The sequence below is a fragment of the Perna viridis genome, chromosome 4 (assembly GCF_037379345.1).
Source record: "Perna viridis isolate PV_CMFRI_1.1 ecotype Kerala chromosome 4, ASM3737934v1, whole genome shotgun sequence".
In the NCBI taxonomy this organism is placed as follows: Eukaryota; Metazoa; Mollusca; class Bivalvia; order Mytilida; family Mytilidae; genus Perna; species Perna viridis.
Genome location: NC_142448.1, coordinates 1,705,176 through 1,720,803, shown reverse-complemented (window position 1 = coordinate 1,720,803; position 15,628 = coordinate 1,705,176). Strand labels below are relative to the sequence as shown.

The 15,628-nt window shown below is 31.4% G+C and overlaps 1 protein-coding gene across 1 annotated transcript in view; it reads right to left on the bottom strand.

Annotated features, from left to right (window-relative positions):
* The window catches only part of LOC148618406 (glutamate receptor ionotropic, NMDA 2B-like), a 38,147-nt gene extending 24,050 nt beyond the window's left edge, over positions 1-14,097 (bottom strand). The window contains exon 1 of the mRNA XM_088577256.1: positions 14,035-14,097. The gene's annotated coding sequence lies outside the window, so the exon portion shown is untranslated. The remainder of the gene's footprint in view (positions 1-14,034) is intronic.
* Positions 14,098-15,628: the final 1,531 nt, after the last annotated feature.

Sequence of the window (15,628 nt, the reverse complement as noted above, 5' to 3'; positions counted from 1 at the left end):
ACAGATTCATTATGGTAAAGACTTTGATTTCTTATCTTTAGCTGATGTACTTATTGATCATGTCTTAAAAATGCAAACTTGTTAAAATTAAAGCTAAACCTATATAGTACAAGCAAAAAAAAAAAGCGGTGTCTCTTTAGCAACGTACGTGTCATTTGTATATTATTCAATTTATACGAGGCTGGAATTAGAGTCAAATAGTTTTCAAAACTGAGTTATTACTTGTTTCACGCGTACATGTATGATATATGTATCATACATCTGACAAATATTCGTGCAATAATTTTTATTTTCCCCATATAGTAATACTTTAATTGGATACACGTGTTTAAAACTGAACAGCAACTAAAGGGGTTACAAATCACGTGTCAAAAAGTCGGTTTACATGGTTATTCTATTGAATCAGAGTATACAGTGTACAAAAAAAACGTGGAAGAAGTTTAAGTAGCAGAATTTATGCTTTTTGTCCATTGTTCTACATCTCAGAATCAAAATATGAATGTTGCATTTCGATTTTTTTCTAAGCGAACATTCATTTTCAAAGATAATTATTATAAATGTTATTTATTGTAGTATTGTTCATATTTTTTAAGCGTACACGAATCCAAAATGAATTTCAGTTTTTCTGATTTCTTCGAGAGTACATACACGAAACTGACATGACTGTACGAAATATACATGTTGCAAACAAATTTGTGCGATATACAGCAAAACTGTACACTTCCGTTCCTACACTGTAGACAATAGAGTTGTTTGTTTTTGTTTTTTTTTAATTCATATGCTTGATCTTTTCGTTATAAATCCATATAACACAGAACACACTTATTTCATGTACTTCGAATTCGGTTACCACCTCTATTTCGAGGGCAATAATGCTTCAATATGATTCTCATCTTTTTTATAAGACTTTTTTTGTGTTTAAAGGATTAAAGCTGCATTTAAATACTCAAAGGCCATGAGTCAAGAACGAGATAAAAACAATATTCCCAATCCCAACTGAAACTATTAAACAGAACTCGCATAATCAACTAAAAATAGACCATGATGAACTGGATGGCATTATGCCGTGATAAATGGTTTATATAATCTGTAGACAAGTTCACCGATTTACAAACAATCACCATTACAAACAATCACCATTACTATAAAAATATTGGTCAAAATCTCTAATTCTTTATAATTCAGATTATATATCTGACAGCACATGCTTAAAGGTCGCCGTATTAGGTTGAAAGATAAAAAAAATCCATAATGGCACGTCAGGAATAATTGTTTGATATTCCCTTCACAGGCAAACATTTCATAACAACGCAACAAATTGATGTTCGTGTTAAAATGGTAGCAATTTTCAAGCAGATACTTCTCTATTAGATTACAATACTTTAGAGACTAAATTGAATTGTAATTGATTCTGATTAGAGACAATTGAACTGCTAATAGCGAATCATTAACGACTGAATTAAAACAGTTTATTCCATAACATTGTTGAAGATAATTGATATAATAGGTTCCGTCCAACTAATGTTATTAAAATATCATCTCAAGTATTTATTTTCTCGTCGTTATGAAATGTTCTCAGATGAATACTTTTCAAATATTTGCCAAAAGGAAAAATAAAAGTTCAAAGTATTTTTGATAAAGTATTGTCGGCTTTTTTTTCTTCTTCTGAAAAACGATTACTTAAAGCTGGTTAGCTGATATCTATCCATAGATGAATATGTGATCGAAACGTGTCTGAATCTATATTTGACAACGTAGAATATATTTTTCTACATCTAAGTACCATATTTCATAAGGTTTAAGAGAAAGTATGTGTTCTGGAGTAGAAGAATCGTTCATGTAGTCGACATCCGATACAAAGATCAATTTAAATCTCCATCATATCCAGAGATATTCATTAATACAAGTTGTCATGTCCGGGATTTGTTTCATCTGCCCAGAGATTTACACAAATCATACCGAGTTCGAAATCGCCTTTAATTTCCTGTGGTACCTACAAATGAAATATTATTGTCTGACCAGTGAATTAAATGAAATTTATCATGGGATATCTGTCAAAATACCTTCTTTCTTGGGACCAATCTTTGTTAAATATGGCGTAGAAACAGAATGAAGAATTTTGAATATTTATTTACTCCTTACTGGCCACTTCGATCACTATTGAAAGTCGTTAATTAATTTATAGATGACCGTTCATAAACCTTTCCATTTATCATTATGTTTGATAGGCAGTTTATATTCCCTTTGGGTTAAAATATATATATATATATATATATATATATATATATATATATATATATATATATATATAGAAGGGTCTGAAAAATTCCCATCGATGTTACATATAGAACTGTCAAATTCGATGCAAATTTTTGATCGTTCCCTCCGCGGGACTCTAACTCATACCGCTGTGACATCTATGGCAATACCGCCTGCACGAAGTCCAGCGCCCTAGACCACTCGGCCAGCTAGACTTGCAGTACAAGCTTGGAATGATCTGCTTGAATTTTAATGAATTAGGATATATCGTGCTATAATCCAGCTAAATACCTACATCAATAATAACAAAATATCAATATATGTACAAGTGATTTGCATGACATTTATTTTTGCAAATCAGTGATATTTTATTTAGTTACAGAATGTTTACATTTTCAAACAAAAATCTGTTCCAGTAAAAGTGCTAATTAAAAATGGAATGTACTTATATTTATAAACAATATAAAGAAGAATTTTCAAAACTTCACGAAGATATTGATTACATTCTTGAAATTTTGACTGTCTGGACAAGTAATGTTCTATAGACTTAGACTTTAGCGGAACCATAACAAATTATCTTTCATTTTGTAATGAAGTAATTTAGTATCCTTGAAAATAATTTTTAATTAAACAGTATAAGATTTCAAATGCAAGTTCCACGAATAAATCTATAACAATAAACCTGGTTAAATGAAAATCAGGTAATTTTTAAATTGAATCTTTCATTGCTTCAGAAAAAAATGAAAGCAGTTGGATATGTCAAATTCTTCAGTATACGTTATCTAGAGCGGAATTCAATATCTCTTGTTCGTTTATAGACTGCATCATAATTCAGCAATATTTTTTAAAAAACAAAACAGAAGTCGGCAGCCATGTTGGTAAGGTCCTGTTGTGTCTCTTTGGACAACATAAATTATTTGGTAGTATGACGTCATTAACGTCAACTTGTCCGCATTCAGCGATTCAAATAATCCCAAACTACAAAAAAAAAAAAAAAAAAAAAAAAAAAAAAAAAAAAAACGTTCTGATTAATTTTGACTGGAATAGATAAAATAAATAATGAGGATTGTTTTCAACATTTAAACAAGCAAGTTTAAATGACCTTTGTTCATAAACTGCCTCGCGGTTCATTAACGTATGTTTTATTACAAACTTGATCAAAATTTAGAAAAAAAGCATAATTCCTTAAACATACAAACAAAATATAGTTTTGTTTCAAATAGTACATTTAATACATTTAAACAGTGAATGTTGAGATTTTTTTTCAAGTAATGATTGATTCCTTCAACTTCTTATTACCTTGCAATATATTAATATCGTCTCTAACAACTTAAATGTATGTTGTGGATTTATTTGTTCAAATAGTTTATCCAGCACAGTACATTAAATTTTAACTCTGCCACCTGGCGTATTTTGTCATGCTATAACTACAACGTTTAACTCTTACACGCCAGCTACTTTTTTAAACGCCAAAGAACGCCATTTATTTGTCAAAATAGATGAATTCTTATATTTGTTGGAAATGGGACAATATAAAAAATCAAAAGTGGAAGCATTCGAGTTTAGGTCGAGAATATTCAACGGTTACAACCTTAATTGTCTATCAAAGAAAAATTGAAATTAAAACTATAAAAGAATAAGTACAATACTACTTATTTCGCAAAGAAACATTAATTCTAATATGACATGCTTCAAAGCTCTTTAAACCACAGCCATGGTAAAAAAAAAGTGATAGACACATGACCAACATTTCATACCACTCATAGGCTGCATCTATCCAAAAGATTCAAGAAATTTATCCTATACGAATCGAAATAAATCACAATAATCCCTTTCAAATGTTTTGAATAAGAATCAATTCTTAATATGAGTTAGGCACAGCCTACAACCGCGCGTTGCACTTATTCATTTTTCGTACCTTTGTAAAATCATTGAAAAAAAGGATGATAGCTGAAAGGGGCTAGATTGGATATGAATCGGTTGTTCATTAAAGAAAATCAGTGTACCTGATCTAGATACTGTACATAATTCCTTTTTAAAAAATTTTTCTTTGCTTTTCTAATTGCATGATTAAATTAAACCAAAGTAAAAACTTAGCCTACTTTCACTTCCCTGACTCATTTCTGCGGGCCTGTTTGATACTATTCCGATTTGACTGAGCGACTATCGTTAGCCTCGCATGCGATGCAATGTAATATTTGGAGAGGAATATATTAGAAAGTAAATTATAAGAAATTAATGTTTAAATAGGTTATACATACCAACCTCGTTTTTGCCAGTTTATAATATTATCAACCGCTTTGTGGTTAAGGTTTCTTATATATTTTTTTCTAATATAACCCCTTAAGTACGTCATTGAAAACCGTTTAACTGCATGAGTTAACCGCGCATTTGAGAATACTAAATATGTAGCAGTTTGTTTTTCATAAACAGTTTATATCCGATTCAGATAGATGTGTCTTGAATGATAAATCGTTCAAACATCACTTTCCAAGTAAATAAGTCTGTGATATTGAGGAAAGGATTGAGAAGTAATTTGTATCGGCCTCCTAATTTTACATTTTTGAAATGTTACATAACAACAAAGAGTGCAAATGATGTAACAATCATAGAAAATGACGCTCAACATAGATAAATATTTTTCTGCTAACTTAAGCATTTCCACAATATAAAAAATATCCTTTTAAGTAAGAAAAACTTTCAGTTTAAGGGATGTTTGTTGGTTAATTTTATTCTGTTTTATTTTTAATCTACTGTTTCTTAAAAACATCCTCTTCCAAATTGAATGACAAAGAAATAAATGCATACTATAACCAAATACCCGCATTATAATTCGAAACAAATTGTAAAATTAGTAAAACGTGTATCGTCATTTTCCTTTTAAAGTGACTTAAATAAAGCTATTTGAGAATAACTTCCTAGGAAAGCAACAACTGATTGACATATCTCTTTCATAGATTTCCTTCCGTATTGTCAACTTTCCTTTTATCTGTGGCGAAATCCATTCAGCACCTGCGTATGAAGTTTTCATATCACAAATCATACGTTATGCCAGAGCTTGCTGTAACTATACAGACTTTTTTGTATCGCGCTAGACTTCTTACAAGTAGGCGTTTGGATCAGGGTTATGTTGCTACAAGATTGAAGTCATCACTACAGAAGTTTTATGGTCGTCATCATGAAATCGTGGATCGTTACGGTGTATCCATCTGCACCATGAAAACTGATTTGTGCGACGTGTCATAGTTTGCCTTTCCTCTTTCGTCTAACCTGGGCTTGACTTTTTATGAACAACTCTGCGGGTGTTTCTAGAACAAAAACAGAGGACGCTTACCCTACCAGTGCATCTGGTCCATGCTCCCGTTTTATAGTGGAGTCCGAGTTGCTCATTTACTTTTGCTACTTTGTATGTATTATTTTGATTATTAAGTGTTCCTTGTTGTGGTTTGTCTATTTTCCATGTCTGGTCTCTGGATTACATTCTTTTGATTTCCACTAAAATCTTTGTTCCCTCGATTACTCTCTCTTTGAAACCATATCTTTTCCAAGGATTTCCCCTTTTTTGATAACCCCATTTAGATCTCTCTTAGATTTCCTCTCTTTTATGCCCCTATTGGCGAATATCTCCCATGAAATTCCCCCTTTGATGACTCATTTGCATATGACTCCCATAGAATTTCCCTCTTTGATGACCCCATTGGCCTATCTCTCCCATAAATTTCCCCTCTTTGATACCCTCACTGTCATTTCAGTATTGTCTACTTGCTTTTCTCTCTTCATTAAGCCTCTTTGTGACCTGTTTTAATTACATTTATTTATCTAGAAACTAACTTCTATTTGCTACTAACAGGTGAAAACAAGACGAAGTCATCATGTAAACAGCATCAATAATGGTAGTTTGTCTCGGATTCATTATGTTAACATTCTGATTTAGTGAGGTGACCTTTAATGCTTTACAATTGTTCTAAAATAGTTACACCTTTATTTTTTGTGCTATATCAAGCTTTAGAAAAAAAAAATAAATGGCGCCTACACATGCTGAGATTTAATTGTTCTAATTCGAAATGTTTTTTTATGGCTTTAAAAAGTTAACTGTATCAAGAAATCTTACTTTGTGTTTTAGACAATATCATTTATTGGAAATATGATAAAGTAATACGCAAAAAAGTAACTAACTATTAAACCTAGAAAATACATTTCTATAAATTAAACATGTGAATGACTCAGGCTACCAATGCCAAAACATTTTGCGATTTTATATCGCTTGGAACTATTGAATAACTGAATGAGGGACATGTGCATGTATTTAAAGCAATTCCTTTTTACTTATTTTTTTTAGTATTACATGTGGTTTACATAAGTCATAAGATCAATAATGATTTGTACAATACGTTTTTAAGTATAAATAACACCAGAAATAGTTACCACATCTTTGGGAGTTACTAATCAAGTTTGATGTAGCCTTCATTTTTAATTGTTTAAAAACAATTTGACTTCGTCTGATCTTCATAGACAGATTATTTCTTAATTAAATTGTTAATGTATTTATCCTGTAGAGAATGATTTTGCATACTTTCGGACACGAATTGAAAAGAACGGAAAAGTATGTCGAAAACAAAACAAAAGCTTATTATATTAATTCAGGTTTTTTTTACAACTTTTACCACTTATTAATACCATTGTTTGCATTTTCTGAATAAATTGTAACATTCCGGGGCGGCATATAAGTATCAAAATATTGAAGAAGTGTAAATGTAGGTTACAGCTTCGTTGAAAGTAAGAGTATCTTTGCACGCAATACAACGAAGCTAGCGTGTTGTGATAATTGATTCCAGTTCTGTATGGTAGCGTAAGGTGTAAGAAAAATATTTCTATTTTATTTTTAGAATGTTTTAGCATCTGAAGGACGAGAGTCCATAATAGGTTCTTGACAATACAGAACCAACACCATTTAAACAACAATCATCTGTAAATCTTAAGTATTTCTGCAGCTCTCACTTACCTACTGTGATGTATCAGAATACTATTTATGGCAGTATGAGTTGCTGTTTTTTACTAATATCCTCAAAAGACTTCCTTTGATATATAATATATATTTGAAACACTTAATCATTGACAATGAAAACTCCTGAACACCTTAGTATGAGAAGCATGCACTTACAATTAGTGACATGCAGCTTTAGGATTTTGGTTTCTTGGGGGAAGATGTGTATTAAAATATAACTATAGCATAACAAAATGACTGATTCACGGAAACAGTTTTGTCACTGCATTGTGTATCATACATTGAATTTTATTTTAAAAAATGTCTGTAGTTTTGTTAGATAAAACAGAGAAACCAACAGTCGAATGAATTGTTTTACATTAAAAATGTCAAAAGTATTTCACTATGAAGAACCATTAAAGTATACTTATGTTGAAGAACATCAATAAAGAAGACTACTAACTTACGCTTCTGTGAATGAGAATGTTTCATTCAACAAAATCAGACAGAATTCTGTCTTATTATAACGTTTTATTCTACATATGCATTAGCACATTTCAAATCGAGTTGTTATAAAGGACTATCTACAGACACGATAGTGTTAATTCATCCAACATTTTGCCATTCAACTCAAAAGGCATTTTGAGGAGAAATGTGTTTGAAATAATATTATCTATCATACAACAGGTATTAAAGATTCAGATGACTGTTACGGAAAATAATTTGATAAATTTATTGAACAGCAACATTTATATGACTGATATTTTTTGTATTATATGTATTATTTTCCTCACATTAAAAGGTACGTATGTTTGTATAGTTTTTGTGGAAATAACAAATGTAAAAGTAATGTAAGAATCAGAATAAAATTTCATTTAAGGCTTTAATATCTCACGGGTATCAAATGAATTAAACAAGCGTCTTCTACTTCAAGGACATGAACTGATTCATATTTTATATTCCTTTATGTCGAATTTAAAGATTATATAGTGTTATAAGAACAATAAATATGAAGTGAATCGCAACTAAATGCGATCGAAATGTTACCTTTAATTCTATTTCTTCTGCTAAATGATAATCTTCAAATATCTATTTACCCCGAACTTGACATTTTATGAGCAACTTGACGGGTGTTTCTAGAAAAGCAGAGGACGCTTACCGTACCGGTGCACATTGTCCATGCTACCAGTTTTTAGTGGAGTCAGAGTTGTTTACTTTTGTTACTTTGTATGTATCATTTTAGTTACTCTATGTTCTTTGTTGTGATTCTCTCTTTTCTTTGTCTGGTCTTTGTCCCTGGATTACATTCTTAAGATTTCCACTATAATATTGGTTCCCTTGATTACTCTTCAAAATGTTCACAAATAAGAGAAAGTGAGCTGTAAAATCCTGTAAATAAAACAGACATTCCAAGAAATTGAAATGATATAAATCTATAAAGAACAATAACCCTTAGAAACAGAAAAGACTTCGGATATATAATATACAGTGTGTGTTCTTCTAATGATTGCATCAGAAGAAAATGATCAACGTCAGAAATTAAATAAATCGTGATTTTCTTTTTCTTCTACTCTAGTTTATTAGTGATTAAAAACAATAAAATAAATTAAGAAATATATCAAGTCATCAAGTTTTTAAAGACTAAATAAATCTTCGTTCGCGAAATTATCATCAGGAATTGGTATAACTGCGTTCCTTGCGTGGAAGATTCTTAATAAGAATATGATGAGGTTTGTTTTCTACTTGCTTGCTTTCTGATGATCATTGCTATCGATGTTTGCCTGGAAAGATTACTTAATGAAACCAAATAAAATGTATTGTTAATAGCAGTTTGACACTTACATCTTCACTGTCTACCGTAGCTTTATTTGAACAAGGAATAAAGATTGATAGTGTTGTTTCCAGTGGTAGATCTTCAGAACTAAATCATTCTATATGATCCCCAAAAAATATTTTAACAACAAGAACAAAAAGAATTTTCGAAATCATTATATTCTCAGTGTATCTCTACGGAAATCCTTTACCTTTCCAATACAGTATGACGAATTTATGGAAATAGCAAACTTTATTCAAGGTATTGAATAAGTCAACACATCTTGCGGATATTAACAACTATATCAATAATAAATTCTTGGCAGTGTCGGATTTAATGATGTTCAAGTTTACATACATAGAATTTTTTTTTAAAATTTATTATTCAGAAGAATGTGTAACTTTTCTTATAGCTTAATAGTTTTTTTTTCAAGGTGTAAATAGTTTATTTATATGAAATGAGATCAAGCCAAGTATTTGACTGGTCGGTAAACTTCCCTTTCGAAAAATCATCTTCCAAATATACAGAGGAAGATGTTTACAAAATGCTGGAATTTTTAATCGACAACATATTTCTCCAGTGTGGGGACGTGTTTTTCAACAAACGGTCGGCAGTCCAAAGGGAACAAATTGTGCTCCTTTACTAGCTGACCTATTCCTTCACTCTTATTAGGGTGACTTTACAGCTGATCTGATCAGAAAGAAAGAATATCGTTTGGCTAGATCCTTCAATCTCAGTTTCCGCTATATAGATGACGTATTATCTTTAAACAATCCTAATTTCGGGGATTTGATACATCGTATCTACCGAAAAGAACTTCAGATAAAGGATACTACAGACACTGTGAAGTCAGCCTCTTATCTTGACCTACACTTAGAAAGCGATGGTAAAGGAAAACTATTGACCAAACTTTACGACAAACGTGATGACTTCAGAATTGTCAAGTTTCCTTTCATCTGTGGCAACATCCCTTCAACACCTGCGTATGGAATGTTCATATCACAACTCATATGTTATGCCAGAGCTTGCCGAAACTACGCAGACTTTTTGTATCGCGCTAGAACTCTAACAAATAAGTTATGTTGCTACAAGATTGAAGTCATCACTACAGAAGTTTAATGGTCGTCATCATGAACTCGTGGATTATGGTGTATCCATCTGCACCATGAAAACTGATTTATTCAACGGGTCATAGTTTTCCTTTCCTCGTTTGTCTATCCCGGACTTGACTTTTTATGAGCAACTCGGCGGGTGTTTCTAGAAAAGCAGAGCACGCTTACCATACCGGTTCACCTGGTCCATGCTCCCAGTTTTTAGTGGAGTCCGAGTTGCTCATTTGCTTTTGTTACTTTGTACTTTATGTTCTTTGTTGTGTATGTCTGTTTTCCATGTCTGGTCTTTGTCCCTGGATTACATTCTTTTGATTACCGCTATAACCTTGGTTCCCTTGATTACTCCGTCATGATGAACATCTGAAAATAAAAACGTGCATTCTTCCTCTTGTTTTAGTTCAGCTCTGAGTTGAAAATGTTCAAAAATATGTAGTAATGATTAAGCTGGACTAACGGGGATAATTAACCCATTTTGTTCCATCATGAAAATTTCATACTTTATGAGTTAAATGATTTTTATATTAAATATAAAGTTAATATACTTGATATTAAATCTACAAGTACTGACGTATAGTGAACAACTGTCATTGATGTCCAGTAAGTACTGACGTATAGTGAACAACTGTCATTGATGTCCAGTAAGTACTGACGTATAGTGAGCAACTGTCATTGATGTCCAGTAAGTACTGACGTATAGTGAACAACTGTCATTGATGTCCAGTAAGTACTGACGTATAGTGAACAACTGTCATTGATGTCCAGTAAGTACTGACGTATAGTGAACAACTGTCATTGATGTCCAGTAGATGTTTGACACCGAATGAACATAACATAGACTTTAAGATTCTGTCTCAACTAAAGTAGCGAACAATTGAGAAGCATTTCTTTGATACTTTAAAGTATTATATTTAGTATAAGGTTTCGTATCTTCTACCTCAAAGAACTTGAGATAAAGGATACCACAGACATTTTAGTTCATATCTTGATTTACTCTAAGAGAAAACCCATTACCAAAACTATACGACAAACGCGCTGACTTCACACTCAGTTTCGTCTACTTTCCTTTCAGCGTTTGCGTATGAAGTTATATAACTCATACGTTATGCGAAAGCTTATATCAAAACTCATACGTTGTGCGGGAGCATATATCACAACTCCTACGTTGTCCGAGAGCTTGCCGAAACTAGACGTTTTGTGCTACACTTTCCTACAACTTGGAACTAATTTTTTTTTTGTATTTAGAAAAAAATAGCTTTATATTAATTCAACATGTTTGATAATAGAATTTTAAAAATCGACAAAATTCAATAGACGTAAGTTTGATTTTTTCGCTTAATGTGCCATTAAGGCAGTGTTACCATCTGGTACGTATCTACAAAATACTATGGTAAATTGCTAACACCCTTCTGAGTACTTATTACGGAGTAGACATAAGTTACACTAGTTCAATTATGTTGATTTGCGGATCTATTTATCATGTTAGAAAGTCTACTAATTACTTGTTCTAAGTGCATGATCAACGAGGAAGATAAGATCAGGTGAACTGGTATCATATCTTTATACTCATCCTTTCAGCCTACCATGACTTGAAAAATAAACCGAGGACGAAGTGGTGCATTATTCTGGGAGGTTATGCTGACAAATCCACTAGCAACGTTCAATTTAATTTTAGCCACGTATGCTTTAGGATTTAGACTTGATATTTGAATTTAACATGTTTAAGGTTTTGGACGATGCTTGTCAACTTGTCAACGATTAATTCAACATGTAAAGTCGAAAACAATCAAAAGTTTAGAACGAAAAAATATAAATGTTTACAGATGTTTCAAAGAGAATATGTTTGCTCTGACAAAGAATAAATAAACCATAATAAGTCCATTATAATTGTTAATAAGAATGTTTTCATAGCGTTACACCGCAAACACAGGTTTATTTTATAACATTTATTTCAATCCACTTTGCAAAACAAATATTCCAGTGGTCTTCGTATTCAACGCAAAAAGATGGACGAAAATTGAACTTTAATATCATGTAATGGTGAATCTGTAAAACACCTTAATTCATAATGCTATAGGTAATGTTGAATAAAAAAAACCTGTCGAATTTTGCAATAAAATTGCCAATGGCTTAATATGACCTCCACAAAGATTCAACAAGTGCGCTGCACTACTTACAAAAACAGCGATATTGGCACAAGTGACAGAATTTCGTTAGTCATGAATATAGCAGATGTTTCGTCATTTTATTATTTTATCAAACAAGCGGTTGCAATAGCAAACAAGTACTTGTTTTTTTTCACAAACAACAACGCAATATCCAGAATTACGTGAAATAGCACGTATAAGGCTGAGATGAAGTTGTAGTTAAAAAAAAAACCAAAGAATTGTCCAGCAACAGTACAGCCCACATTGAAGCAAATTAAGTTTTGCATTCCTCAGCAAACTGGGCGAATTTCTTCAAAACCCTTTGTGGCCAAATCATTTGAGAAAGTATATTAACCTGAAGATAAAAACTACAAACAAAAAAGTCCCAGTAGAGATATTCATGTAAAGACGTGCATACCAACACTTTTGGACGTTTACCCCGACACATCAAATTTAGGTTGATTTTGACTAAACGATACACACAGACATTCCCAAAGAGAATAATAAAAAACTGTTATACAAGGAGGCGAGATGATAAATGTCGTAATTTAATTACACTTGGAAATTAGCGAGTTCACTTTCAATTTTATATTTTCGACAAAATACTATACAGATACCTCTCATAAGTAAAGAAACGCGTCAGAAAGCATTAGGTTTAGTAATTAGTCGGTATTGTTGAATTAGAGTCAAAGTCATCTACTGTTCGCCAGACGTTATAGACATACCTATTCTAAATTAGGCATTCAGCACTATTTACATGTTACATTGCTTTTCATTGTTGTTGTTGATGTTGGATATAATTATCTATCCATCATTACGCAACAAATCTGTTTGCAATGTCTTCATTAATTTGCAAGACACGTTTACTATAAATCTGACTTAACAGGAAAACTTTATACGAAACAGCTGGTGGATAGCTTTCTATTGTTCTAAAATTGATTTGTGACGATATATTGTATCATGCCCTGGTTAAAAAGCCAGTAACCATCAGTACTTTTACAAAGCCCAATTATTTAGCATGTCAATATTGTCATTTTGCCTACACATACATAAGAATTCAGATGATTAATAAACCAATAATCTTATTAAGATATTTAGTTATACATATTTTTAGTTCGACAGGGATTTTACTTTCTTAATGGTTTGACAATCAAACTGCATAACTGCCGATTATCTTCTTTATTTTTATAAAGGGCAAAAATAAATAGGACAATTGACATAATTGTTCATGGTTTGATAGTGACATTAAAATGCTTTGAAATATGAACAGTTAATTATAACGGAAACAAGATACCGAAGCACGAATTGTCAAACGTATGCCATTTTATGGAGTAAACCATTTGAACTAAACTTTTTTTTCACGTTTTCTAAATTTTCAGTGACACAAAAGTGGGGAGAAATGTCTCCGTAGAATTTCATTTTTAAATGTTTATGTCTAAAATTTGTTTTTCAAGTACGTCTTGTATACCGTAATTTTGTTTGTTAGCTTTTAAGATCTAGCTGTTTTGTTGAAATATTAGCAAAATGTGTATATTGCAGATTTCTACATTTTGCGATATTTTTGCTATTAAATTTAACCAACTCAATTTTGATTATCAAAGACACACAAAAATACAATGTATTTTTCGCATTGGTTGCATGCATAGAAACAAAAACAACACATTAAAAGTTTCAAATTTTGAATAAATCTGATAAATTTTAGAATATGGAAAAAAATCTTACCTGACTCAAAGAAACATGCCGTCACTTTCACTGCTATTCCCCTGTTGTAATCAATTCTTCAATAGTTCTTAGTATCAGAAAAACGTGTACTTAATTTTAGAGAAGCCTGCGTTTTGCCAAGTTTGTGATCATATGCATCCGTATACAATATTGTTGGTAACCTGTATCCTCTACCCACAGCTAATTAATGCTGAATGCGGTTACGCATCACTAACATGTAAATTGCACGAAAGTATTCGAAACTATATAATAACATTAACAAAGGAAATGGTTTAGTGACCTTTTATCCTTCGGAATTGTTTTCTGTCAGATATGATGTTTTTGATTATGCGTCCAACACATACTCAACAAAAGATATTTTTGTCAAAATATATTATGAAATCGATAGGTCAGCTATCTGAAGTGTGCTGGCAGGGTCATTACAACTTGTCAGATACAATCAATGAGAATTTGCTTCATTTCATATAATAATACCAGCTACCATCTTTCTCTTTGTGATTTGCTTAATTTCGTAATTACAGATGTGTTAGGTCTAGTTTGTTGTCATTAGAGCCTGCTAAATAGTTGGTTGAATAAATATTTGCTGAAAACTATGGCTTATAAATAAAAGTTACAGGATGACGTCTATTGTAATAATAAAAGTTAAAGTTAAAAATAAATATTTTATTAGAAAAAATAGACTTATTGGTAAAGAATTAATGTGTTCCAAACAAAAAAGCAAACAAACAAATGAACAAATCACAAACATACAAAAAAATAAAATGAAAATTGAACTGTGATGTATTTGCAATTGTGATTTTTGAAAAGCGACACTTGTCAAAGTGAAATGACAATGAGAAATTGGTACGGTTTGCGAAGAATGTCATAACGGCAATTAAATGCTGAATAACTGTAATATTTACTGTGAATCATTTAATTAAAATACGGAAAAATATTCAGATAATATATTAGACCATGATATCAGTAAACAGATAGTCAGATAACGAATTATCCCATAAAAAAGGCATTATCCTGGTTATGAAGTTTACCAAAATCTACACACATAACTTGCTTGCTAAAGTAGTGAATGTACTTTGTTTAATATAACGAACGGTGTTTTGATTATCACTATGAGCAAAAGTTTATTTCAATTAACAATATGAAAATTTAATAGCAAATTAAAACACTCTTTATTAAACTGCATTCTCAGTGAATAGATAATAGTCTCTGGTTGTTAAAGACATGTAAAATAACTTGGTTTACAATTCACAAGCTGTATTGAGGGTACAATAATCTCTTAAACAAATAAGGTAATATATTATATGATACACATAGCATCACCCCAAAAGAGGTCAAACTTGAGATACAAGGGTAATTTACTGAAATAGTTTTAAAAAATACGATAGCTGTATCAGAAGTATATGAAATTTGAGCAAATAAAAAATAAAATTAGGAATAAGAAATAGGGGAAAATGTGTTATGATTATATCAAATATACATTGAGCAAAAACAGAAAAAAAATTGAAACAACAATAAATAAAGTGATCGGCAGTTCACCAATTATCTCCTCGAGAGAGAGTTATTGATGGACAAATATTGAATGTTAATTGAATTT